This window comes from Misgurnus anguillicaudatus, chromosome 2 (genome assembly GCF_027580225.2).
Source record: "Misgurnus anguillicaudatus chromosome 2, ASM2758022v2, whole genome shotgun sequence".
Classification (NCBI taxonomy): domain Eukaryota; kingdom Metazoa; phylum Chordata; class Actinopteri; order Cypriniformes; family Cobitidae; genus Misgurnus; species Misgurnus anguillicaudatus.
In genome coordinates this window covers 24,424,405-24,451,131 of record NC_073338.2, presented here as the reverse complement: position 1 = coordinate 24,451,131, position 26,727 = coordinate 24,424,405, and the positions used below count along the sequence as shown (strand labels likewise).

At 39.2% G+C, this 26,727-nt stretch overlaps 1 protein-coding gene and 1 long non-coding RNA gene across 4 annotated transcripts in view; both read left to right on the top strand.

The window, feature by feature from the left end:
• Positions 1-26,727, top strand: part of LOC129442165 (cadherin-18) — a 187,397-nt gene that overhangs the window by 33,677 nt on the left and 126,993 nt on the right. The window lies entirely within an intron of this gene.
• Positions 20,752-23,987, top strand: LOC129426445 (uncharacterized). 3 transcript variants are annotated; one of them, XR_012371120.1, is made up of 6 exons: positions 20,752-21,540; positions 22,220-22,310; positions 22,479-22,602; positions 22,756-22,912; positions 23,064-23,118; positions 23,208-23,986. It is a non-coding gene; the product is annotated as an uncharacterized lncRNA (long non-coding RNA). The 3 variants fall into 3 exon arrangements; XR_012371119.1 differs by having other exon boundaries at positions 22,430-22,602; XR_012371121.1 differs by lacking the exon at positions 20,752-21,540 and adding an exon at positions 21,837-21,960 and having other exon boundaries at positions 22,430-22,602; positions 23,208-23,987.

The following is a 26,727-nucleotide window of genomic DNA, read 5'->3' as shown; positions in this document are numbered from 1 at the left end:
GTTCATTTATCTTGAACTACTAAAAAATCAAAATCGTGCTTCCATAGTATTTAGAAAAAAAATAAAGAGCAGACTGAGGTGTCGATCACACCAAAAGCGTTTCTGGCATTTGCAGGCGCCTTTTTTGAATGATATTCTATGGGCAGGGAGCGTTTGAGCGCTGTTTATGCGCGCCGAGCGCCTTGTGGTTTTTGCCACCAGCCGCAGCATGCGCTTTTGAAGGAGCGCTGAGGGCGGAGAAGTGCCCGACGCCACTCGTGTTTTTCCATTGTCCAATCGAATGAGGGGAGAGGCGGGCCTTACGTTCTGGTGAGGGAAGTTTACAGTTGCTTTGAAGAACCAGACTCCACTCGCTCACTCTCTCCTGCATGTTTGTGCACCTCTCACCCTCAAGCGCCCTCTTTTTAAAGTTTCTGCTAATATGACAGTTTACAGCAATAGAGCACTCACGCTTCAATATTTGAATGACAAGACAGCTGACTTGGTGGTTGCTTAGCAATATAAAAAGCCGCGTCGCACCGCTCTTTTTTAAAAAAGGCAGTGCGTCGCGCCTTGCGTTTCCAAGCGTTTAAAGCGCATTTGGTGTGATTAGCCCCTGACTGTGCCACACTATTTGATTTGTATTTGCTGATTTTACTCAATTTTTGACAATGATAGTCAATTATGGTGCAACTAAACAAACTATATTTTTTCAGTATTTCAAAGTGAACAAGCTGTCTGTTCTAGAGTACAAAAAAGAAAACTGATAAACACAAAGAACTCCTTGAACATTCATGTCCATTCAGTTATACATTAGGGAAGTCTTTATACAATTATTAAGCAAGAAAAAGCTAAATCAGTGCTACAATTATGAGTTTTCATAAGTCTAGTTTAAAGAGATTAAAGGTCCCTTTTTTCTTATGTTTTCAAAGCCTTGGTTGTGTTTATGGTGCAAAATACGGTGCGGTGTTCATGTTTCGTGTGTAAAAAAAAAATGCAGTATTTTTCTCACAATTTACTTATCTGTATTCCGCTGTTTTCACTGTCCTAAAAACGGTCTGATTTCTTTCTTGTTCTATGAAGTCCTTTTTTCAGAAATACGTAATGAGTTCTGATTGTGTAGCTGGTTTAGTGTATTGTTATTTGACCAGCAGCTTAGCTTAGCAGAGCCGTTTGAGCTAAGCTGGCGACTGATGTATTACTGTGGACGGAGGTTATTAAAACACTCTTATATTGACATCATTCAACCTGGAAGTAGAGGACTGTAGTCCAAACCGCTGTAGGCTTTGAAAGGAGACTTCTGTTAAAGAAAATATATCGCTTGGCTTTGAACTTTGGGCTTTATAACTTTGCAGGTATTATTTATGCTCTAACAGCAGCCTTACACACCAACTAAAGTTTGAAAATGGGATCATGAATAATGTGACCTTTAAAAGTAAACCATTTAAATTGTAAAAAAAATTAATCTTTTTGTACTTCTTATTCAGAAGAACGTATGTACGTATGTAACCCTGGTTTCCTGAGAAGGGAATGAAACTCTGTGTCAAAGAGCTGAGGCTATGGGGAACGCCTACAGCATGATGGGGTCTGAGTACGTATATCAAATTGGCTGGCTCTTTGATTGCCCCCTGGTGGCTGGCTGCAGTACAAGTCATTAACCCCGCCCTCTCCATGCAAATGAACGGAAAAAAATACACTTCCAATAAAATTTTCCAAAAGATGGTTTTGGTCCTTTAATGTAGTTGTTATCACACTGATATATGTTCAATTGTTCATTTTTGTGATAAATTTCATTTTAGCTAGTAATTGCTGCTATAGAAACAGAGCGTGTCGTTATGATTGATATTTTTGCTTCTCTGAACAGACTCTCTGAGCTTCGAGGTAAGATTTAAGATATAACTAACTATTCATTTTTAATTTCTGTGTTATTTCACACAAAATGACAAACGACAAAATAAGTTGTATTTAACTTACCTTATTTTAGCAAGGCACTCAAATGAGACGTTCAAGGAGCATGGTTGAACTGGGCACGCAAGCATTTGGGCGGAAATTTGACAGGCCAGAAGTATGGCAAGAGACACTCAGTATCTCATTCATGTCTCAGGGAACCACGGTTACATATGTAACCTGAGACTTTACCTTTCGAGGGCTACTTAACGTTGCGTCAGAGAGCTGATGCAGTCTTTGAAATCCATACCACGCCCAGAAAAGAGATCCTCTGTGCTGAAGAACCACACTTTTCCTGCAGTTTAGCAGATGGGACATTTTTGTCCCTTTTGGCTTTCCATAACGGATCCCAGCCTAAAAGAGATACATCTGTCATTAATAATCTGGCACCTAACTTTGGGCCTTTAAACAGAAACCCAACATTTTTACATATGTGACCTGTCATGGAAACCAGGGACATAAGTCGGCAGCACAAGTTTCGAGAAAATGAGAAACAAAGTTTTTTTTTCAAAATTTGTGATTTTCGTTTTATTGCAGAATCTGTTAGTTGAGATCACGAAGAAGCCTCTCCATGTTTGAGATAGCAGTTTATGTATATTTAAAAGCGTACATTTTGCGGTTAAAATAGGCTTGTTTTTCCGGAGATTCTAGCGTGCAGCGGGGGGGCGTCATTGTCTGTGTGTATATTTACATACTGTATAAGCTTGTGTTTTCGCCTCCGCCCCCAAAGGGAACAGCGTGACTACTGAATAAGGATAGTTCGCCCAAAACTGAAAATAATGTCATTAATGACTTACCCTTATGTCGTTTTAAACTCGGAACACCTCCGTTCATCTTCGGAACACAGTTTAAGATGTTTTAACATTAGATTTAGTCCGAGAGCTTTCTGTCTCCTCCATTGAAAATCTATGTACGGTTTCCATGTCCAGAAAGGTAATAAAAACATCATCAAAGTAGCCCATGTGACATCAGTGGGTCAGGAAAATTGTGTTGAAGCATCGAAAATACAGTTTGGTCCAAAAATAGCAAGAATTACGACTTTATTCAGCATTGTCTTCTCTTCCGGCTCGAGCGTGAAGTCACGTGACTGTAGTGACGTGGCTGCTCTGTCCCTGTTTGCTTAGTTTTATTTTTTTATTTATTTTTTTTCAAACTTATAGCGTGCGTCTCCCCAGACTGTAAATGAAGCTCGGGAGCACAAAACAAAAGAAATATAAAAGAAGCTGGGGCGGAACAAATAACAGTCATTCGCATCGTACGTCAGCCGCGTCACTGACTTTATGGGGCGCTGCAGTCGGATGACGTCAAAATACCGCGAGAGCTCTTTAAGAAATCTTACGGAGTAGTTTAATTTCGACTCGCTCTCGCGGTACTTTGACGTCATCCGACTGCGGCGCCCCATAAAGTCAGTGACGCGGCTGACTGTTATTTGTCCAAACACACAGAAGTTACACAGAGATCGTTGTATTCTTTATATAATTGGCTACATGTTTTGTCTATCAATATTTTCCATGAAGTCATTGGCTGATGGAGGAACGAGCGAGCGATTGGTAACATCTCTTAAGGACTTCACGTTTTCGACGGTGCTGTGTTTGGATTATCTATTATTTTAAATACAAACTTTGAAGACCGGTTCATGTGTTTAACGGAACGTAAATACCGGAGTGTAATCTGATATACCCTTACATGTTACGATGTAAATAGTCCTCAGATTGTATATTATATTGTATTACCAGAAGTTCATGCGAAATACACTATATATCTATATTTCACGGATTATACGCATCTGTGGACACAAATCATTGGATGATTCACACATCTGAAACAGACTGGATTCGACTTGTGATCCCCACAAAGGTAACGTTAAAAGTCCTGTTTATTTTTGCATTTTGTCATTCGGACTTCTGTAATAAAATACTACATATGCTGCTAGAACATCTCTATCTCAAAACGGCTTTACATGGGGTATGGCTTAGCTAAATGAGATGTAAATGAGCCCTATTGTCTCTCCAGCCAGGGAAAGGGGAAAGTGTTAACTTTTTTCTTTCTCAAATTTCTCAGCATTCTCTTTCTTGAATGTGTTACATTCAAATGGCCACAACTTCTCCAAATCTTATCAGATTTCCATGTGTTACACATCGTTGGAAAGCTTAGAATCTGCACTTTCAGAATCTATGAATAACTCAAAATGCCCCAGATCCGACTTGTGTCCCTACTTTCTGTGACTGGTCACATATCTCTAGGGCACGAAGACACATGCCGTAACGCTGAACATGTGAAAAGGTCAACACTGGCCTTTTTGAGAAAGGAACTGTGGTTTCTTCCATAATACTAAGGCACAAAGCATTTGCGTGTGACCTTGATTATGTAAAACGGGTTGCCCCAAATGGAACCTGATGGTTAAAGGATGGATTCTATATGAGCAGAAGACAACCGAGCCTGCAATCGTTTAAATCCATGCTAACTTCAGAAAAGAGGTCCTCTGTGCTGGAGAAGCACGCTTTTCCCGGGGTTTAGCTGGACATTTTTGGCAATTTTGGCCTTCCATAACTAATTCTCAGCTTAACAGAGATACGTCTGTCGTTAATGTCATGCTGCGACAGACCACACATAACCTTTACTTTTCTTGGTGATCAGTCTCAGCCCTAGGTGTCTTAGATGTGCAAGCACAACATCTTGGTGCTGTGCTGTCATCTGTGCTGACTGGGCTAATATTAGCCAATTGTCAATATAAATTAATATGCAAATGCCCTGAAGACGCAATGACACCAGGGCAGCATTTACACATTTTGTTAATGTGCGAGGGAATAGAGCTAGACCAAAGGGAAGGCCGATATTGGTTTGCCATGCCCCCAAGGGCAAACCTGAGATTTTGCAGGAAAAATCCATTGACACAAACCAGTCCTCGGATCTGATTTGTGACTGTCGACATCATGAACCATCATTTTCTGAGGGTTCTGTATAGCCTTTGAACAAAAGGGATTTTCGGGATGTAACCGAAATGCATTGTGTATAACACATTGAAATATGCTTGGAATGTTTTCCCATGCTGTCATACTTTTTATTATTTTAAGATAATGGTTATACTGCTGGACACAACAGTTTAAACTATCAATTAAACTATTTAATGATCAGCTCTTTTCTTCCTTGCAAAGTTGTCTTTGAATTGGCAATGCTGCTCACATGTACAGTACCTTTATGCACGAGTGGTGCGACACAAATGACAGCCTGGTCCTATGGGGTTCCTTCCATGAAACAAATACAGCCTACAGTGAAATACACTGCATAATTTACAGTAGAATTTCACCTCCAAATATATGAGCACCTAGTATCTATTTTGAAGGTAATTTCCATCTATGTTACTAGAGTAAGGCTACACTAGAGGGTTTAACACAGCAAAGGGTTGAGTCTGCATGTCAGTTCACTAACTAGAGTTTATAGCTCAATAACTCTATAATGAGGATGGATTAATAAGTATGATAAAGGTCCAGTACTGAAAACTCAATGAGAACTAATTGAGAATGTGCCATTGGCAAAATTAGTTATCATAAAAAGCTTTATCCAATTATGTATAACAAGTGCAGATTTATGGAAGCATTTCTATTAAAATCCTCCATATCAAAAAGATAACACTCAGGAACAGGTCAGGAAAATGAAAAGATGATAGAAAATAAGAGACATAAATCATACAATTTATATTTGTAAATATAAAGTATATAAATATGTCTAAAATGTTTTCTTATAAATTAGCATTTTTATCAGCCTCTTATGTTTACAGTAAATTTCTCTTTAATAGCAATGAAAAGGTTATTAGTCAGCAATTGAAATGCTTTATTTTCACAAATGTCTTTTGTCATAGCATTTAACACATTTGACAGTCTTTCGCTGTAAAAGTGCACGCAAGCCTTTTTGGCAAAACATCCACTTCTAAAAAAGCACTTGTTTGGACAAGACAAAGCAAACAATTGTAAAATCACTAAATATGCTACTAGAACTAGACTCATTGCAAATGATGAAAGACAGAATTTAAAAGGTGAAACCACACATTAGGGGCCACAGTGATCCATGGTGGCCAATGCCACATTCTGGTTGTATTCAGGTCCAAGTACTCAAAAGGTACATGAGTTTTAATATAATCCAGGGTTGTTTCGGGTAGTTTATTTCATCCAATTAATCTTCTGTGCACTTTGCTGAAAAATCAACATGGTGTTTAGTGGGTTCTGCCAACAAAGAGGTATTTATATTATTTTCTTACCTTAGAAAGAAGTATTTTATCTGCATATGATGCAGGTCTACTTAAATGGAAGCCGCTATTTTGTGCCGCCTTGTTTCTACAGTTGGCCTAAATGGACAAACTGCTCTACAGAGCACGTTTCGTCCCTGTGTTGTCTCAGGAGATGACATGATTTTTCTGTTGCAGCTACCATAGCTTCTCTATGTGTTTCAAATGGCAGGGGTGAACGGAGACTGAGCCGTTGGTTACAATTCGCAATCTCAACACTGGAGCCACTCTCAACTTTCAAATACTACTAAAACCTGAATGGATGCTCAGATTGTTTTAGGGGTGGAGCTAAAGTGGTGGCTCGATGATGCACCGGAGCCACCGCTTTAGCCCCGTCCAAATAATCCTATACACATAAATGGAGAAAATCTGTTAAATGGTGTAACTCCACATTTCAGTACTACATATCTCACAGCCTTTAACATGTTTCAGCCAACCTGATATCACAAATTTCCGTGGCATAGTGGTTTCAGCAATACATTTCTAACATTTGTAATATGTTTAAAAACAATTGGTGGAAAAGACTTTATCTGGTCTTTAAGTGTTCGACTATCTTGTGAAACCCCTGAGCCCTGCTGAAAAAACCAGCAACAAACCAGCATGGACCAGCATGGGAATTATGCTGGTCTATGCTGGTTTAGCTGGTGGTCACCAGCATACAAGCACCAAAACATAACATACAGTATGCTGGTATGACCAGCGTGGGATGTTGGTGCTAATGCTGGTTTAGCTGGTGCTAATGCTGGTTTGGTGCTGGTTTAGCTGGTGCTAATGCAGGTGCTGATGCTGGTTTGATGCTGGTTTAGCTGGTGTTCACTAGCAAACCAGCACCAAAACAAAACATATGCTGGCCTTGCTGGTATGCTGTTTTTTCAGCAGGGGCTGAGGGGCCAAATATACAAAAATATAACAGTCTGAAAATGTACTATAGTACTATACTATAGTACTGTCACAGTATGCGATTGCAGCAGTCCCGGCGCCATGGGCGGGCTTTGGGGGGGCCGGGCCCGCCCTGTGAGTCACTAGTGCCCGCCCTGGACGAGCCTGCGGTCTCCCTTCACCTGTTCACCAGCTTCATGTCCCACCAACCAACAGTTCTTGCTTGTTGCCATTTTTTTTAAGTTATTGTTTTGTATATAAAATAAAAATGTGTTTGGTCTGATTTAAAAAAATTGATATTTTATTGTATTTATTGGTTTGTCGATAGTGAGCGCGGAAATGTTTGGTTGTTTGCTAAGCATAGCGCCACCGCTTAATGTTAAGACATGATTGAGTGTTGCAGTGAGACTGACATGTTTTGGTTCTGCTGTGATCTTTGAACTATTTTCCCGCTGAAACAACAAAAACCATCAACATTGCGTCTTAAATGTAAGTGACTAAATATTGTTACGTGTTTATGGCGCTTTTTATTGCATAGTACCTCACGGTTGGGTCAGCTCACCTCACTTTGGCGTGGTTAGCTTTTCCATCGAGTTTGGTTTCACTTCGCTGTGGGAGGGATTTTAGGCGTGTCGTTATATTTGCGCTGCCTACTGCTGTGACATCATACAAGTGAGAGCGTCCTTGTACATTCCCATACATTTATTTATTTATCAGCCGGCCACAAAATTTAAATTGGCCACCACAAATAGATGTTTGCTCTTCGTGTTTATGTCACGGAGAGGAAGCGGCGGAGATCCCGGGGTCTTTGCATGTACTGTGGCGAGTCGGGTCACCAATGCCAGAGGTGCCCGGTAAAAGACCAAGCCCGATAGTAAAACAGAGGCTACTATCGGGCAGGATCTCCGCACAGAAGACCTCTACTACATCCACTCTCCGGTGAAACTACGGTGGTCCACTATGTCGCACTCAGGGCACGCACTTCTGGATTCGGGGGCGGAGGGCAACTTCATCGACAGCTCACTAGCACGTAAGCTCAAGTTACCCTTCACTTCACTCACCCACCAGATTGCGCCCTTCGCCCTCAATGGACATCAGTTACCCACTATCAAGTACACCACAGCACCTATCACACTCATCACTTCCGGAAACCACACAGAGACTATTTCATTTTTTATTACTGACACTGCTCTCTCCCCCATAGTTCTTGGACATCCTTGGCTTCATTCCCATAACCCAAGAATTGACTGGAAACTGGGTTCTGTTACCAGCTGGAGCGAGGAGTGTCATAAGTCCTGTCTTGTCTCTGCTTGTGTTTCTGTGTCTGAGTCTGTGTTTCAGGGGAAAGCAGTGGATTTGTCTACCGTGCCCGCGGAGTACCACGACCTGAAGGAGGTGTTCAGTAAGTCGCAGGCTGATTCTCTTCCTCCTCATCGTCCCTATGACTGTGCGATAGACTTATTGCCAGGTACGTTTCCGCCTAAGGGCAAGTTATACTCTCTGTCCATTCCGGAGATGGAGGCCATGGAGAAATATATTTCTGATTCTCTAGCAACGGGGTTCATTCGCCCTTCCTCATCTCCAGTGGGGGCGGGGTTCTTTTTTGTGGGGAAGAAGGACGGTTCCTTGCGAGCTTGTATTGACTACCGAGGGTTGAACAACATCACGGTAAAGAATACCTATCCTTTGCCGTTGATGTCTTCAGCTTTCGAGATGTTGCAGGGAGCGTCCATTTTCACTAAATTGGACTTACGTAATGCATATCATTTGGTTCGCATCAGGAAGGGGGATGAATGGAAGACTGCGTTTAACACCCCTCGTAGCCATTTTGAGTACTGCGTGATGCCTTTCGGTCTCACGAACTCGCTGGCAGTCTTCCAAGCACTCGTTAATGACGTGTTGCGAGACATGGTAGACCAGTTCATATATGTTTACCTGGATGACATATTGATTTTTTCTTCGTCTCTCCAGGAACATTTGCAACACGTACGACGAGTGCTTCTGCGGTTGTTAGAGAATGGGCTTTTTGTCAAGGCGGAGAAATGCGTTTTTCATGCACAGTCTGTTTCTTTTTTAGGACACATCATTTCGACTGAGGGTGTGCGCATGGATCCTGAGAAAGTTAAGGCTGTGGTAGATTGGCCATCCCCAGAGTCTCGCAAGGCCCTGCAGAGATTTCTGGGGTTCGCCAATTTTTACCGGCGTTTCATTCGCAATTTCAGCCAACTAGCCGCACCTCTGACTGCTTTGACCTCCTCTGGTTTGACGTTCAGGTGGTCAGACGCAGCTGAGGCTGCGTTTGCCAAACTGAAAAGCTGCTTTGTTTCAGCTCCCATTCTCGTTACCCCTGATCGTTCACGTCAATTCATAGTGGAGGTCGACGCGTCAGAGGTGGGGGTAGGAGCAGTGTTGTCCCAGCGCGCATCCTCAGACGGAAAGGTTCATCCTTGCGCGTATTACTCTCATCGTTTATCTCCTGCGGAAGTTAACTATGACATTGGCAATCGAGAGTTGTTGGCGGTCAAGCTAGCACTGGAAGAATGGCGTCACTGGCTTGAAGGGTCGGGTGTACCTTTCATTGTATGGACGGACCATAAAAATCTCGAATACATTAGATCTGCCAAAAGACTTAACTCCAGGCAGGCTCGGTGGGCATTGTTTTTCGGTCGTTTCGATTTTACACTTTCTTACCGGCCGGGTTCCAAAAACATCAAACCCGATGCTTTATCCCGTCTTTTTGAGCGTTCCGATCGTACTGCTACTCCCGAGCCCATTTTACCGGAGAAAATCATTATCTCTGCGCTCAGATGGGAGGTCGAATCGAAGGTTTTGACAGCCTTAGAAGGGGTAACGCCCCCGGCCCGCTGCCCACCGAACCGTTTATTTGTGCCGGAAGAGTTACGGTCAGACGTCCTCCAGTGGGGTCATGGTTCCAGTGTTGCTTGTCACCCAGGGGTTAGTAGAACTAGGTTTCTAGTCAAGCAACGATTTTGGTGGCCTGGTATGGCTCGTGACGTCCACGACTTCGTCTTGGCTTGTTCGGTTTGTGCCGTTGGTAAGACTTCCAATCGTCCTCCAGATGGGTTACTTTTACCGCTGTCTGTCCCTTCGAGACCCTGGTCCCACATTTCGTTAGATTTCATTACCGCCCTCCCACCCTCTAAGGGTAATACGGTGATTTTGACCGTAGTGGACCGGTTCTCGAAGGCGACCCATTTCATTCCCTTGCCCAAATTACCATCAGCCAAGGAAACAGCGGTAGCTGTCATTGACCACGTCTTCCGAATACATGGCCTCCCGACAGACGTGGTCTCTGACAGGGGTCCCCAGTTTGTGTCCAAATTTTGGCGAGAGTTCTGCAAATTGCTAGGGGCGACTGTTAGTCTTTCGTCCGGGTTTCATCCCCAGAGCAACGGTCAAACCGAGCGAGCCAATCAGGACGTCGAAAGGGTGTTGCGATGTCTGGTTTCCAAGAATCCTTCGTCCTGGTGTCAGCAACTCTCAATTGTGGAGTACGCACACAATTCTCTGCCGGTGTCATCTACGGGCATGTCTCCATTTAAGTGTAGTTTAGGGTACCAACCACCTAATTTTGTCAGTACTGAATCCGAGGTGTCGGTTCCCTCCGCAAACGCACTAGTCCAGAGGTGCCACCGCACCTGGACCAGAGCTCGCAGAGCTCTGCTCCAGGCAAGGTCACGCACCAAGGCCAAGGCCGATCGCCACCGGTCGAAGCCTCCCCGATACGTCGTCGGTCAAAGAGTGTGGCTTTCAACCCAGAATATTCCGATGCGTTCTGTCTCGAATAAACTTGCTCCCAAATTTATTGGCCCGTTTTCTGTTACCAAAATCATTAATCCGGTAACAGTGCGTCTTAGCCTTCCTCCTGCGTACAGGAGGGTTCACCCCGTCTTTCACGTTTCCAAAATTAAACCAGTGATTTTTTCCCGTCTTAATCCGCCTGCCCCGGTTCCCCCTCCGCCTCGTATCGTTAATGGGGAAACCACAAATTCGGTTAACCGTATTCTGGACTCCAGACGGAGGGGACGCAGATTTCAGTACTTGGTGGATTGGGAAGGTTACGGTCCGGAGGAGAGAAGGTGGGTTCCTGCTCGGGACATACTGGATCACCGCCTTATTGATGAATTCAATCAGCAGGTAAAGCAGGCTGGGAACGCCGAGGGGCGTTCCTAGGGGAGGGGGTACTGTCACGGTAGGAAAATCCATTGTTTTCCTCCGTGTCATGTTTGTGTGTGTGTGTTGTTCACTTACCCCTGCCATGTGCTCGTTTGAGCAATCCCTGTCACCTGTGTGTTGATTGTCTCGCTCCAGCTGTTCATCATTACATCATCTCCATATATACTCACCTGACTTTCTGTTCCCTGCCAGATTCTATTGTTTGCTCAGTCTCCGTGTTGCTTGGTTGTTCCGTGTGCATTGGATTACGTGTTTCAGTTTGGATGTGTATTGTCGTCGTCGTCTTCGTGTGGATGTTCCGTGTCAGCTTGGATTTCACCACTGCTCACCACTCCACCAATGTCGCACTCAAAACACCAACTTCCACCGTAGTCATCGTCACCATTGCCTTCAACAACACCGGACTGGATTACTTCCGCATTGACACTGAATACTCTCTCTTTGTTTACATTTAATAAACATTGTTATATTTTTCACCTGCGTTTGCTTCCGTCTCTTACAAGTCATTACAGTTTATCACTACCTATGTCTCACAAGTTTCTGTACAAACACCCGTGGCGTCAGTAGTTCACGCTCCACTGAGCCTCATTGAAGTTGCATTTAAACATATATATGTGGACGTGCGCATCGCAAATGTTCCGCCACAAACTGCAAGTTTGGAAAAAACTGTTATGGTGTCCCTGATTCTCAACCTGTGGATGTTTTTTATCGCTAAAAGGGAGTTTGGGAACTTATAGCAAAGCACAAATGACAACATGTTTGCTTGAGCGCAAGCTAGCACTAAGGTAAAGCTAATCTTTACATTATAGCGATGACGCTGGTGGTGACGATTCTCTTAGACCAATGAGTGATCTACTGTGTTTTCGCATCATGTTTGGTATCAGCTCGGCTCGCTTGGAACCCCAACCGAGGTGGTACGATTAAAAGTTTCAGGTACTACGTACTGCACCCAATGGAAAGGCTCCCAAAAGTAAGCTGACCCGACCCAAACTAAACCAAACCGTGGGGTACTATGAAATGGAAAAGTGCCATTAGTGAACTGTCATATGAAATCTGCACATTTTTAACCGTGATGTGATGCTGCTTAACTGTATCATGTTATTAAAAACTCCTAATTTTTACCGCAGTATGTTTACCCACTTTGTCAACACACTTACTGTAACTCACTTTGTGTTTGCTGAGCTTATTTGTTTAACTTAGCATTATTATATTATGCACTTCGGTTGCCATTGAGACTAAAGGATGAAGAATCAATATCGTGTTTTGGTGATTGTTTTTGGCGTTTTAATCACACTATGCTACTTGTCCGCTCGGGCAAGTAAGATTCTCTTTCATTTGGCCTTTGAAAAAATCAGCTTGTCCCTGATAAGTGGACAAGTGTTGATGTTGAGCCCTGCGACGTGTGTTTTTAGACTGTAGTAGGCTAGGTCCAATCTTTACGACTACTCATCTGTTGTATTGCGTATGGCAGTTCTTCTAAGTTTTTATCCATTTAATTCAAAATGAATGATATTATGCATTGCAGTGAGGTTGATCTCATTTGTGCCCCCCCTGAAAAAATGAAATGCCCGTCCGTGAATTTGTGTCTGGCGCTGGGTCTGGATTGCAGGCGAAACATTTGACACAATTAGGACAGGGCAACATAAATAAACAAAATAAACCATACACATACACTAGCAGCAGAAGTGACACGGTAACAATACAATATACACGATTTAAAATACAGTAAATGATGTGACAACTGAAGAACAAAGGCACATAGTGACATTATACAAACTTGCCAACATTCAATCATATTTGTAGTACTGCATCATCCCCTGCCTGAGTAAGTTGTATTTACCATACATAACCAGTACGCTTCTACAGCATATGATAGCAGCACTTTGATCAGATTTAAATTAAAATTTGGAAAACCATTTGTGTGACTTCTTATTAGGACATTTTGCTTTGCTTGATAGCTCTAGCAAGGTGACTTTAACCATCAGTGTCTGCATCCGCATGGTTATCTGCTTGGTTACCCTTATAATTCAATAAATGACTAAACACGCCTCTCACAAACTCTTTGATGTTTAAAAACACACGAGAAAACTGTCATTAGGTGTAACAAGAACTGCAGGCTCTTTGTTTAAAATGTCGCAATCTTTTCTTGAAGCCACAGATGGAATATAATGAGTAAAACAAATATTTCAAAATAAATTCATAATTTCCCTCCTCTTCTATGGCTCATTCCATATCAGCCCTTGACACGATATGATTTTCAGAAGGAGCCGATAACAAGCAAACATCAATCAAGGTAGTTGACACACCAGCATGCATATGTATAAGGTAATAATCTTCCAGGTAGTGATAAACAACATAATTAGATTTTGCTGGGCAATTCTTGTGTGGGTTCAGTTTAAGTGTGAATGAATCGTGATATATTGTTCTAATACTCGGCTGCTGGGCATTTTTAAATACATAAATAAATGCGTATGTTGCCCTTTGAAAATAGAAATGCCATTAGTTTACAATTTATGGCTTCACGGTAACCAATACACCATTCAAAACAACATCAAAGACTTTAAAGGCATTTCTCTGTAAGTTCTTGAGTAATGAGGACTTGATTTGTTATAGAACCTCGAATCTAATCTGAAAAACAATCACACGCCGCCTGTGCCAGAAGTTGTAACCGCACAGCCATGATTACTTTTTCGAAATGAAGAAAGTAGACAAAATAATTATCCAATCATCTCATTACCTTATTTGCAGACTGACTGGGATTGGCCTCTAGAGAGATTAATGCGTTTTATAAATATCCACCTCTAGACTAAGCTCAACTTTAAGCACATCAGACTAACTATAGAGTTAACTGGCTTGTGGATAGTAGGTTGATCCATTGACTTCCATCTCCCTGCTGACTCAAATTACTAACCACAAACCACACACACACACACACACACACACACACACACACACACACACACACACACACACACACACACACACACACACACACACACACACACACACAGTTTAGATAAGATGTAGAGGGCTACACAGTTTAACGTGTGGTATTTCAATGCAAACCCACAATGCAACTTAACAACTCAAATTAGCCTTCGTATTATAGATTGAGCTTTATTCATGAAACTGCCTGGCAGTTAAGATTGCGTTATTAAGGTACACAAAAAGCAGGCAGTACTAAAACTATTCATACGGCATGTTTGTGTACCATGTGTTCTATTGATCATTCATTCCAGCAGTTATTCATCAAATGATCACCAAATGATGGAGAAAAGCGTAATTGATGCAATTGAAGGACGTTTTTTGCGAAAGCTACTGGGTGCAATACATTCTTCAACAATTGCTTATAGTTCGCTTTACTGGCAGCGGATTTAAAATCTTAAATGCAACCTTTGTTCTTTTTTGCATACAGAAAATCTGACTTTTGTGTGATATAAAAACAAGGACATTGCAAAATAAGTCAGTGACAGAAGAAAATGAATAATTCTTAGAAACGTATAGTCTGTTCACTAAAACCGTGGAGTATGTTTTGAAGTAGGTGAACAAAAACCTTGAGAAGAGCTGAGGAACCTTGGCGCCTTATTGTAGACCACCTGACAGTGCAGTTCTTTGCCAGTGGGAAAGTGCTGTTGTGAGGATCACTAAATTGTATTAGCCGTGTGACCTTGGCACAGTATCTGAGCTGGGTCTGATCCAATGGGATATAATAAGTAATGCAGGAGAGCAGAGAGGAGCAGACAGGGTAATGGACCATTTGACCAGAGGCAGACATTTAGTTCTAGGGACCAAGATGCAATACTGCAGTGCTAATAATATGAGAGCAATTGTAGGCACAGGGAAGTAAAAAAGACAAATGCAGCTGCTATACATCATTTGTAGCCTTTTCCACTGAAACAGCAGGAATTCGGACTAAAAACAGCTCAAAGATTGCACAGTTAAAAGTGGTAGCATGCAACTGTTACTTCAAGGATCCATTTTTTTCTTCTTTTTCTAACCTTTAAAATCATTTTTGTTAGTGTGCCCTAATGTTGTCAGGTTGATTTTTGAGCCTAATCGTTTAGATGGTACCACATTTTTAGGTTACTTGGAAAAAGTATTCTATCTATCTATCTATCTATCTATCTATCTATCTATCTATCTATCTATCTATCTATCTATCTATCTATCTATCTATCTATCTATCTATCTATCTATCTCTCTCTCTCTCTCTGTCTGTCTGTCTGTCTGTCTGTCTGTCTGTCTGTCTGTCTAGGTAGATAGATAGATAGATAGATAGATAGATAGATAGATAGATAGATAGATAGATAGATAGATAGATAGATAGATAGATAGATAGATAGATAGAATATATATATATATATATATATATATATATATATATATATATATATATATATATATATATATATATATATATATATATATATATATATATATATATATATATATACAACCCAGTCTCACGGCTTTAGTTAAAATTTTGATTAATTTATCCGTGTTTGATGACACTAATTTCCGCAGTTTTTTGTGTCTCTCTCTGAAGACGAATGTCTTTTTCGTCCTTTTCAGCACAAATTTTTATCAAATGGCTGTTCGTGTCTGTGGCACGACTTTCTTTATCGTGTCATTTTATATTTTGTTTTCTCATCGTTGTTTTCTATTTTTTGACCATTGTCGCTTGGGGTTTGGGTTAAAATCACTTTCTGCGACTTCCTAACCCAAACCCCAACTCTAACCCCAACTCCAGGCGAGAATAGTTTTGAAAGCGAACAAAAAACATATAGAAACCAATGCATAAAATTACGTCCTAACGCAAACCCCGAATCTAACCCTAACCCCAAGCGACAATGATTTTAAAATAGGAAAAAACGATGAGAAAAAATAAAATGACACGATAAAGAAAGTCGTGCCACAGACACAAACAGCCATTGATAGAAATTCTTGCTGGGAAGGACGAAAAAGACATTCGTCTCCAAAGACACAAAAAGCGAAAATTCGTGTCATCAAACAAATAAATTATTTTATGTGATGTGTTGTCAATGTGATCATTTTCAATTTAAAGAAGCAGATACAGCAAGATTCCTAACAAGACACATAACATAAATGTCGTGTTTACACTGTATAGCTGTATAGTCATTCTCTCTCATGTCTCTCCTCCATTTTCTCAATTAAACCGCCAATTTGACAAAACAGAACAAAGCCCATGTTAGCAACGCTGAGTGTCGTACCATGACAAAATTACACAGTAGTTATGAAAATGTCAAGTTATGCATGGATTTGAAAAGACTTTGAATTAGATAAAACTTTTACACGGAAGATAATAAAATCAATCTAAATATAAATAAGTAAAGGTCAAGGTCTTATTCGCCACACCTAAGTTTCTCACAAGTTTTTGATGAAACTTTTTTATTACAACTTTGTCTGAAGACAATTTCCTATGCAAATCATATTTGCATTATATATTGGTTGTTTGCAGAAAGCCCACTAGAGTATTGTTGATAAAAAATTGTTGAGGTGTTGCTTCTCATTTAAATTATGAATTTTTATCTCAGTGACATATCTCAGACATATCTGTTTAAGTAATTGACTCTTACACGTTTTCTGTTTTACTGTGCTTTAAAGAAAACATCTACCGTATATCAAACACATAAATTCAATCGGAACAGTAACAAAATCTTTCTTTCATCAGCGGCAACTCAAGCTGAAATGAAATTGGATTTTGGTTGGAATTAAGCTCCCAGAGTTCAGCCATGTGCTCTGAAAATTCATTCTTGTTTGGGTGATTTATTAAATATACACGAGGCACGTATTGAACTTCCAGAGATTGTAGACATGTCAAATGTTCTTTGCTTGCTTTGTGATTTACTAAATTGTTTCGTGCACTAGGGAACAAGCCTATCGCTTATGGAAAATAGAAAACATTGTCCTTTACAGTTATGTTCATGCACCTCAAAGTATACATTTAAATTAAAGGACCGCATACGACATTAATTATTAGTTTGTCTTGACTTGTAAGGGTGCTATAAAATATGAAATTTCTATTTAAACAAATTAAACAAGACTTCAAGGCAGAGTCCTGACAGTAGCCCTCCCTCAAAGGACGCCACCTGGCGTCCAAAAAGGGAACACACAAGACAAGAACATGACAGATAATAAACATGACAAGACTAGAACACATCAGACTAAAACAGATCAGACTAAAACTTAACAAGAGGTGCCAAAAACAAGATAAAACAAAACTAAATCAAACACACATAAGTCCACAGGATACTAAAACAGGACAGTCCACGGGGATTTGGGGCAAGGACGCAGCTGGGACTGCGCGGGACGGGTCGGCGGCACGGGCTCTGTCGCCGGCACCGGCAGTGGCTGCGCGGAATGCGCGAGCTCAGTCTGCGGCTGCGCGGGCTCCGGCTCTGGCTGCGCGGGCTCCGGCTCTGGCTGCGCGGGCTCCGGCTCTGGCTGCGCGGGCTCCGGCTCTGGCTGCGGCTCTGGCTGCCCGGGCTGCGCGGGCTCCGGCTCTGGCTGCGTGGGCTGCGCGGGCTGGGTCGACTACGCGGGCTGCGAAGGCTGGGCCATATCGTGAGCAGATGTAAACATTACCGCGGCCAAGCCGATGATCGGACCAAACGAGACCGCCAGCTCTTCCAGATCCGGATCAGAGTCAACTGCGGCCCTCCACAGCTCGGAAAATATCCAGTCAACTCCTCCTGGTCAGCCAGTCCGGTACTGGGCGTACCACAACAGGTAGTAGAAGCCCCACTGGAGGTGATGCGACGGTCCCCGACACCGTCGCTGGGTTCAGTATTGGCAGGTTCATTCTGTGAGGAAACAAAAGAAACACTGACATTAAATAGAGAAAACCAAACAAGATAACGAGCGGGAACAGGTGATGGGAATAAGTAATAATTAACAATAAGCAGGAGAACGAGGGAGCGGGGACAAATGACAAGACACCGGAGGTACATGCCAAACACAACAACAAGGCATGAACCTCCACACAAGGCCAGGGACTGCCAGAACTCTGCCACCATGACATAATACAAATTAAACAAGACTTCAAGGCAGAGTCCTGACAGTAAGCATGCATATATGTTCACAAACAGTATTTACATATATATAAAAAATCACATACCTGTATACACCTGTATATGTAAAAAGAGATTTTATAATGACGTAAATAGTGGCTAATATAGGCCTTTTTAAAATAACATCAAATATGTGATGTAAAGCTAAACCAGAGTGACATATTTTTATAAGAGGATTTTCATTTTCAAGACTTGAATAGATTACATAACCACTGTTAAAAAGATCATGCCAATTTTTTTTCCATTTTTGTGCACTATAATGATTGAAAGATTTTAAAATGAATACAATAAAATTAGAAAATAAATAAAAGTTTACCCCATTTAGATTTTTTTATTGATGTTTGATAAGGTTTTACATTTGTCAGATTTTTTTTCATCTAAAGTGAATTATAATGCATACAAGCCTATCAGTTTATCAGTATCTGTTTAGTGGGAATCAAACCCAAGATCATTTGTACTGCTTACACAATTTTCTATTAAGCAACATGACCATTAGCTATCACAGTTATGTTAAGGCTGAAATGAATATGTTTTATTAGTTGTGAGTAAACTTACTTAAATCCTTAGGGGCGGTTTCCCGGACAGGGATTAGACTAGTCGTAGACTTAAACACTTTTAAGAGCTCACCAAACTGAAAACAACTTGCACTTACATATCTTAAAATACATCAGGGCCCTTTGTTTTACCTCAAAATGCACACAGGTAATGTTTTTAGTAAGACATGTTTGTTAAAACTAGTTATATTTCCTAATTAAACTAAGGCCTAGTCCTGGATTAAGCTAATCCTGGTCCGGGAAACCGCCCCTTAAAGTTTAATAAATGAGGAATATTTATTTTTCTCTCCAAATGCTATAATATGATGTATTTGATAACAAGCACATTTAGCTCCTGAATAATAGTCTCTCTACTTTTGCACATAAACACACATACATGCAAATAAGCAAGTAACATTCATCCATAACACCCACGTTTTTTTAACTGTGGCTGATTTATGTTTTGCTAAATTTGATATGAATGTATAACACTACTTTGAATATCAAATGAATTTACCACCAGTATAGACTGAGATTCAGGTAGGTATTTAAATAATCTTTTGCATTTATGCATTTGGCAGATGTTTTTATTTTATTTTTTATAGCAGCTTATAAAGCACTTATATTTACATTTTATCACTACATAAATTCTAATGGGATTCAGACATTGGGATTGCTAGCAACTTGCTTTAACAGTTCAGTGGCTATACCTGAGAACATGGCATTTCCAATTGTATGTTTTCACATCACATGCAGTGCAGATGCTTGGAGTTTTAGGTTAAATCTTGAGCATAATTATCAAGATACTATAAAAGTCTGAACAATGTTAATTTTGATGGATTAGTGAGAAAGCATTGGGGACAAGCCTTCACAAACATCATGACACACATGCACTATCCTCAAGACATCAAGACACATCATTTTCCTTGTGTTAGTCTGCGGATATCACAGCACGAAAAACATGCCAGGGTTAGTTAGTAATGTGCTGCTGCTGCTGCTCAGACTATGATTTAACATGGCCTAAAGTGCCACAGATGTCTCCAAAAGAGACAAAGCATTTTAATATCTGTGAACAAGCATTTATGTCAACATAAAAGCTGTAAAATGCATTAAAGCTTTTAAAAAATGTCCTTAAAAAGTATTTCTTGACCTTTAATGATATGACTTTTACAGTATTATTACATTATGTGCTATATCCATCATAGTCTTTTGCATAATTGCCAATGTAATCACTATTTTTAAGAATCAACTTTCTTGGCAACTCAAATGCTGGCTTATTTTTAACTTGGCATTGGGTCAAAAAAAGGGTCAAATATAAACATTTCCTCTGTTAATTTAACCCAACGGATGGGTTTGTTTCTTTTTGACCCAACTGGGTTGGTAAAAACCCTGCATTTTTTTGAGCGTATAACCTCTTTTTTTCCCGTTGCCTTATGGAATAACAAAATGTTCACTAGTTGCAAATTTTAAAATGTCAGCACGTCACTTGGGTATTGTTTGCCCACTATATCATGAATACTAAGTACATCCTATTCATCCGACACACTTTGTGTACTGTGTAGAAGAAAAGAATGCAAATTTGGACAGTGTATACTACTAAAAGGATGACATTTACGTCTTTCCTTTCAATCTCTTACCGATCCAATCCACCTGCTTTCACTTCTAAAGTGTATAAAGCAATCTTCTCTGCATGTGCTGTGATGTCGCATATTCAATTTATATTATTATTATTATTTTATTTTTGCAGTCATCCTGCATTCACTATAAAAATTCTTGGTTACTCTCAACACATGGCTGGGTCAAAAAAATGGTTGGGTCAAATGTTAACATTTTAGGTTAATTTAACCCACACTCTTAAAATTGATGTGTTAAAATTTTACACAAAATATGTGTAAAAGGATTCCAACACATTTTTGTGTTAGAACTGACACATAATGTGTAAATATTATGCTTAACTGCTTACACAATGAATGTGTAAAACATGTTTACCAGTAATTTAATGATGATTTATATTTAAACGAAGTAACAAAATAAAATATATCTACTGTTAACCAAAATATATCTACTGTTAACCACTACTACCTACCACATAACAGCCAGCGGGGATTTTCATAAGGACTTGCGGAGATCAAGCTGCGTTGGGCAGGGTACATTAGCGCTGAGTATCCGGTGGTTGTCTGGATCAGAACTCCGAAAGAGTCGGAGCAGATTTTTTAATAAACGCTATCTTTATAAACCGACCGCACATTTGATCTTTTTATACATACATTCTCGCCTAAATAGCTTTTGAATATACATTTTGTGACACAATAAGAGTAATATTTCAAACATTATGCAGGCGTTCTCTTCCATTGGTGGCTGTTGTAAGTTCACACGAGTCAGCTGATGACGTTTCACTTGGACAGACAACCACGCATTGTTGTATATTTTTTTGCGTGTGTTATTATTATTTTATTATTATGAAATTCGTGAACATTATTATTGAGCCTTGGCAGTCTATTTATTTTGTATTTGTTTTATTGAGGAGAAAAAAAACAGACAAGAACGCATATTGTGTTGCGCCTGCGCTGTGACGTTCTTTTTTCAACCGCATTTCCAGTCGAGAGGTCAAGAATGCTCCTGTCTGCATCAGGTAAGAATTTAAATAAAAAATTACCGTTATAATATGATATCTATTTTTCATTTAGTGTAATAAACTTAAGCATTAATTGTGCAGGAGACTGTTCATTTAAACTTTATTGTGGTAACGTTAAATGCTCGCTCGTTTTGCAAAGTTACGTTTGGAGATTCATGTTAACAGTCATTGTTTAATGAAAGGCATATTGGACTACGGGTTAGTATGTGTGACACTTGCAGCACTTTAACGTAAATCTTTAACACCGTGTCATAAATAGACGTGACACGCGGTAACGGGTTTCTTTTCAGTTTATTATAAATTATGCCTTTCGATTATCGCGACGCCTCGTCGCGTTTGGTTAAGCACATGGTGGATCAGTATGCACGTCACTGTACCTACTGTACACCTGTGAGCGGCATGACGAGACAAAAGACGGTAAAACTCATTATTATTCGGTGATGCTGTAACATACTGGATGCACCACCACATTTTATAATAATGTTTTTTATTTTCGTGTCGCGCCCTCGCGTTCAACATAACGTAGTGGTCTAAATGTAAGGAGTCAAACTTTACGAACCTTTCACTGCTTGCAGTAAGGCTGAAGTGCTAGGTAGTGAATAAAATGGGTGTAGTCTCGTGCTACTAGATGTAAATCACAATTCTTGTGTCAATGTTTGTTTGTAATCTTTTTCAGCTATCCATCTGAAAAAGAAAAGCTGGCACTCGCAAAGGAGATTGTGTTGTTGGATTATGGTCTCATTTGGTCAAAATGAGGGACATGTACTGTAAGGATGCTTTGTTTTACATACTTCATTAATGTGTATGAAATTACTTACTTGACAATGTGTATAAAAACTGTATACTTGACTCTAACTTAGTGCTATTTTTGCATTGATCATGATAGGAGCATTTTTCTTTATTTTTTCTTTTTTTTTTGATGGGCCATCACACAGTGGATTTATAAAAATGAGACTACAGAACATCAGATGGAAGCTTCAACGGAGTTGACGTGAGAGGACATCATCAATAAAGAATGCCATTGACCAAACCTTCAGTCATCAACGGAGATGGATACAGGTAATGACAAAATCACCAACTGTTGGTGAAATCTTTAAGGAATATCCCCAATGTCTGGACATGCCAGTCTTTGTAATATACTTAACTGCAGATAACTTTAAACAAAGTGTTTCATCATTTCAATATTAATATTTCTTATTAAATTTACTGAAGGTGGACATCAAGTTTTCCAGACTTACCGATAGGAAAGAAGACATGTTTATCAGGAAATGGGAGGTGACAATTATTGAGAAACTCAGGGAAATAGCATCTTTAGAGAAGAAAATGGACATCAGACATTCATTGAAGAAAGCTGACAGTCAACATAATGGTATGATTTCCTGTCTCTGTTCCAAATTTTTTATTTGGAAAATGACATTTAGAATGTAACATTTAATGTAAGATATAAAAGTAATCCTTTTTAAAGAATTTTTTCTCATAATTTATATTTTGCATGTGACCTGCATTTTTACCACACCCAGATCTTCTGCTGTGTGAATTCTGTGTGAAGTCTCAGACCTGTGGGACTTGGTGGCGGTAAGCTTTGTGACTAAAAACTTTATATAAAATAAGTAATTTTCATGCAACAACATTTTCTAATGATGTATATTGTTTCATTTCTGTAGGCTGGTACCAGCGTGACCTCTTTGCTTACTAAATGATGTCTAAAATCAGCTCAGCCACAGTTGGTTTCCAGCGGTTCTTCAGGACATAGAGGCCACTATGTAATTGTCGCAATGAATGATTCTCTTGCCTTCACTTGATGTTTACAATCTGACCTGTGCGGTAGAAAGACTTTTCAAATTTACTAGCTAAGTAACCTTAAGTATCCCTGCCAACTGTCTTCAGGTTTTTTTTTGGTATGAATATGATCTACCCTTGTCCCAGTACTCTTGCAAACGATCCAAGCCAATGAAGTTTCAAAATGGGCCGAAAATTGCAGTCTGTTTTAACCAATGCATGCACTGTGTGGCGGTTTCCCGGACAGGGATTAGACTAGTCCTAGACTAAAACATTTTTAAGAGCTGTCCAAACTGAAAACAACTTGCACTGACATATCTTAAAATACATCAGTGGCCTTTGTTTTGCCTCAAAATGCACACAGGTAATGTTTTTAGTAAGGCATGTTTGTTAAAACCAGATATATTTCCTAATTAGTCCTGGATTAAGATAATCCCTGTCTGGGAAACCGCCCCTAAATATTTTGTGATGGAAATTTCTTTGAATACACTTGTCAAGTTCATTTGAAGTATTTTTCTTAATGTAAAATAACGTGTTAATGTTTCAGGACAAGGTAAGAATTTTTGATAACTTGTATGTTGAAAACGATTTCAGACATTGTTTCAACATGTTTAACACATGTGCTTTTAAATTCAATGAATTGTTTTATAAATGGTGTTTTTTTATGTATGAATGTAATGTATGTTTGAAGTGATTATATTTGCACTTAAATTTATTTAAATTAGCATACATCTTGCAGCATAAAGTACTAGCATATTTTCATGCTAGCATTAATTGTCAAATATTTATTATTATACAAATAAATGTTGTGAACAATATTTAATAGTTGTCTGCTTGATTTCATTATTTAAAGTTTACAAATCGTATGTTTTTTTTTTCTCTTTTATATTAAAACTAAACAATTACTGGGTAACACACAGTTGTGTTAAATTAATAGAAAGTTACACATTATGGGTTTACTGAGGCAACACATTTTTTGTGTTGCATTTTATAACACATATTCTGTGTTAAATTTAACTCAAAATGTGTTGTCCCTGCGCACACTCAGAACATGTGTAAAAAATAACACATGTTGTGTTGTTTTTAACACATTTGTTTTAAGAGTGCAGCTGTTGGGTTTGTTGCTTATTGACCCAATGTTTTTATGGACTGCATGCACAAGACAGCATAAAAAAGCAAAGGAAATGAGAATAATTAATCTTTAAAAATGTTTAGCACATAATGATTTGACTACATGAAATACTAATAGCCTCAATTAATTAAAAACCATTATAACGCTATATAATAGTTGTCATTGGATCTGTTTGGCTGTATTAACTGCCCTTCTAATTTGAATCCAACCAAACTATCATATTTACATTTGCTCTTTTTCATAGCAGAAAATTACAGTAAAAAATATTCATAAGGCAATTAGCTTTGCTTTCAGCATCTGTTTTATTGATCTTTTTTAGTTCTCATTGTGGGCAAGGTATGAAAAACATTAGAATCAAGATGTTTTGAAGTTAATGTACATCGTTAAATGTCCTCAAGAACAGTTTTCCTTTATTTCACATTACAGTACATCTAATAACATTATTATTCCATATGATGCAAGATTCCAATAGATTCATTGTGAGCTCTTTGCTCATATTAGTGGAGGAGTTTCTGTCAAAAGGGTTGTTGTGGGTAGGCTATATGTTTCCTAAATGATCAAGCTAGAGAAAATTTCTGCTTTTATCAACAGTAAAGAAGGTTTAATTGTTTACCAATGGTCAAGGGTATATTCAGTGATTAGCATTAATAAGAGCCTTCATCAGTTTGTAATGATAGTCGAAGTAGATTTGTTCAGGGAAACATTTATTTTCAAAGGTAAAAATGAGAGATATTGACATTTTAGAGATGAGATCTTTGTGTGTTTAGTATATCCAAGGCTTAACGGTGCTCTAAATATTTTTTATATAAATTTTAAAGTACACATATACAGCTTAGTTTGACAAATATGATTCAACTGATGTAAAAACACTGACATAAAGATTTCAGTATTGTAGCTGGAGAGTTAACTCTTTCCCCTCTATTGACGAGTTAACTCGTCTGTAAATGGACAGAGTTAACTCGTCAATTAAAAGAAAATGCTTAGCCGCCAATGACAAGTTTTTCTGGCAATCAGTACTTCTGCTATTATCCACCAGGTGGCGCTCTTACTCAACTTATAAAAGCCGGAAGTATCTCTTTGGCAAACATCTGTGTATGTTTTGATGATCGCTCTGAATCTGATCTCTATCAAAAGTCTTTCACAAAAAAAGGAATACAAAATGTTTTATTCCTGAAGAAACCTACCAATATTTGAGAGGTAATAAAAAGAGAACAAATGAAGGTAGGATGACTTTTTTTGTTTGTTTATTTGTTTGTTTAAAAGCAGAGGGTATGTTCTTACATTTGAATATATCGTCGCTGCCCGATGTAACTCACGTATGTCCAAAACGGTTACTTTTCAGGAAGTGAAAAAAAAAAAAACTGTATTTCAAAAGCAGTTGAATGTAGCGTTGTCATACTTGGTACGGCATCTTTACATGTAATCATATTCTTGCCAGTGTAATGATGTAATCCACATTTGACCAAAATTGAGTTTAAATGGAAATATGTGCATATTTTACAGTTACTGTGGTCGATACGCTTTCTTCCGATCATTAATTAGAATAACCAAGTCGCGTTTTATATTGACAGATGAATACGCTCAGTTTAATAAATAGCCTACGTCTTAGTTAAATACGCTTAGTTTATTTAATATTAATTGTAAATGTATTAAATGTCTCTGGAGGACGGGAAAAATATTGAATAACGGAAAATTTTGTCACTCCTAGACGTACGTCTGGCATCAGGGGGAAACGTTTACCTATACAAAGTCATTGTCTCACCAGGCTATGTTTATTCGGCTATCCAGTGCTGAGCTTCGATGAAACTTTACGAGACCGGCGAGATGCTTCCACAGGGCGGGAGATACGCGGCGTGATGGACAGCTTTGACACCAAATGGATATATGTGAAAATCAGATGACATGATTTCACAACTTTTCATTGGCCATTTAGATATGTGAAGCATACTGTATACGGAAATTAACCTGGACTTTCAATCCATCGCAAAATCTCAAAATCGGCAAAATGGACATACGTGGTTTTCATCGGACAGCGACGATATATTTCATATATTGGATGTTACAGTATTTAAGAAGAACATTTTCTAGAAGGCATTAAACTTTTGTGAAAATCATAAAAAAATGCTGGCACTGGCTGGCAAATTAAAAAAAGTGTCAATAAAGTGTTAACAAACAAACCCAAACTTACTGAGTTCACCTTAAAAAGTCTGCTCTACACTGTAATAGGTAAAAGTTGCATCAATTGTATTACGGGATAAAGTACTTTGAAAAGT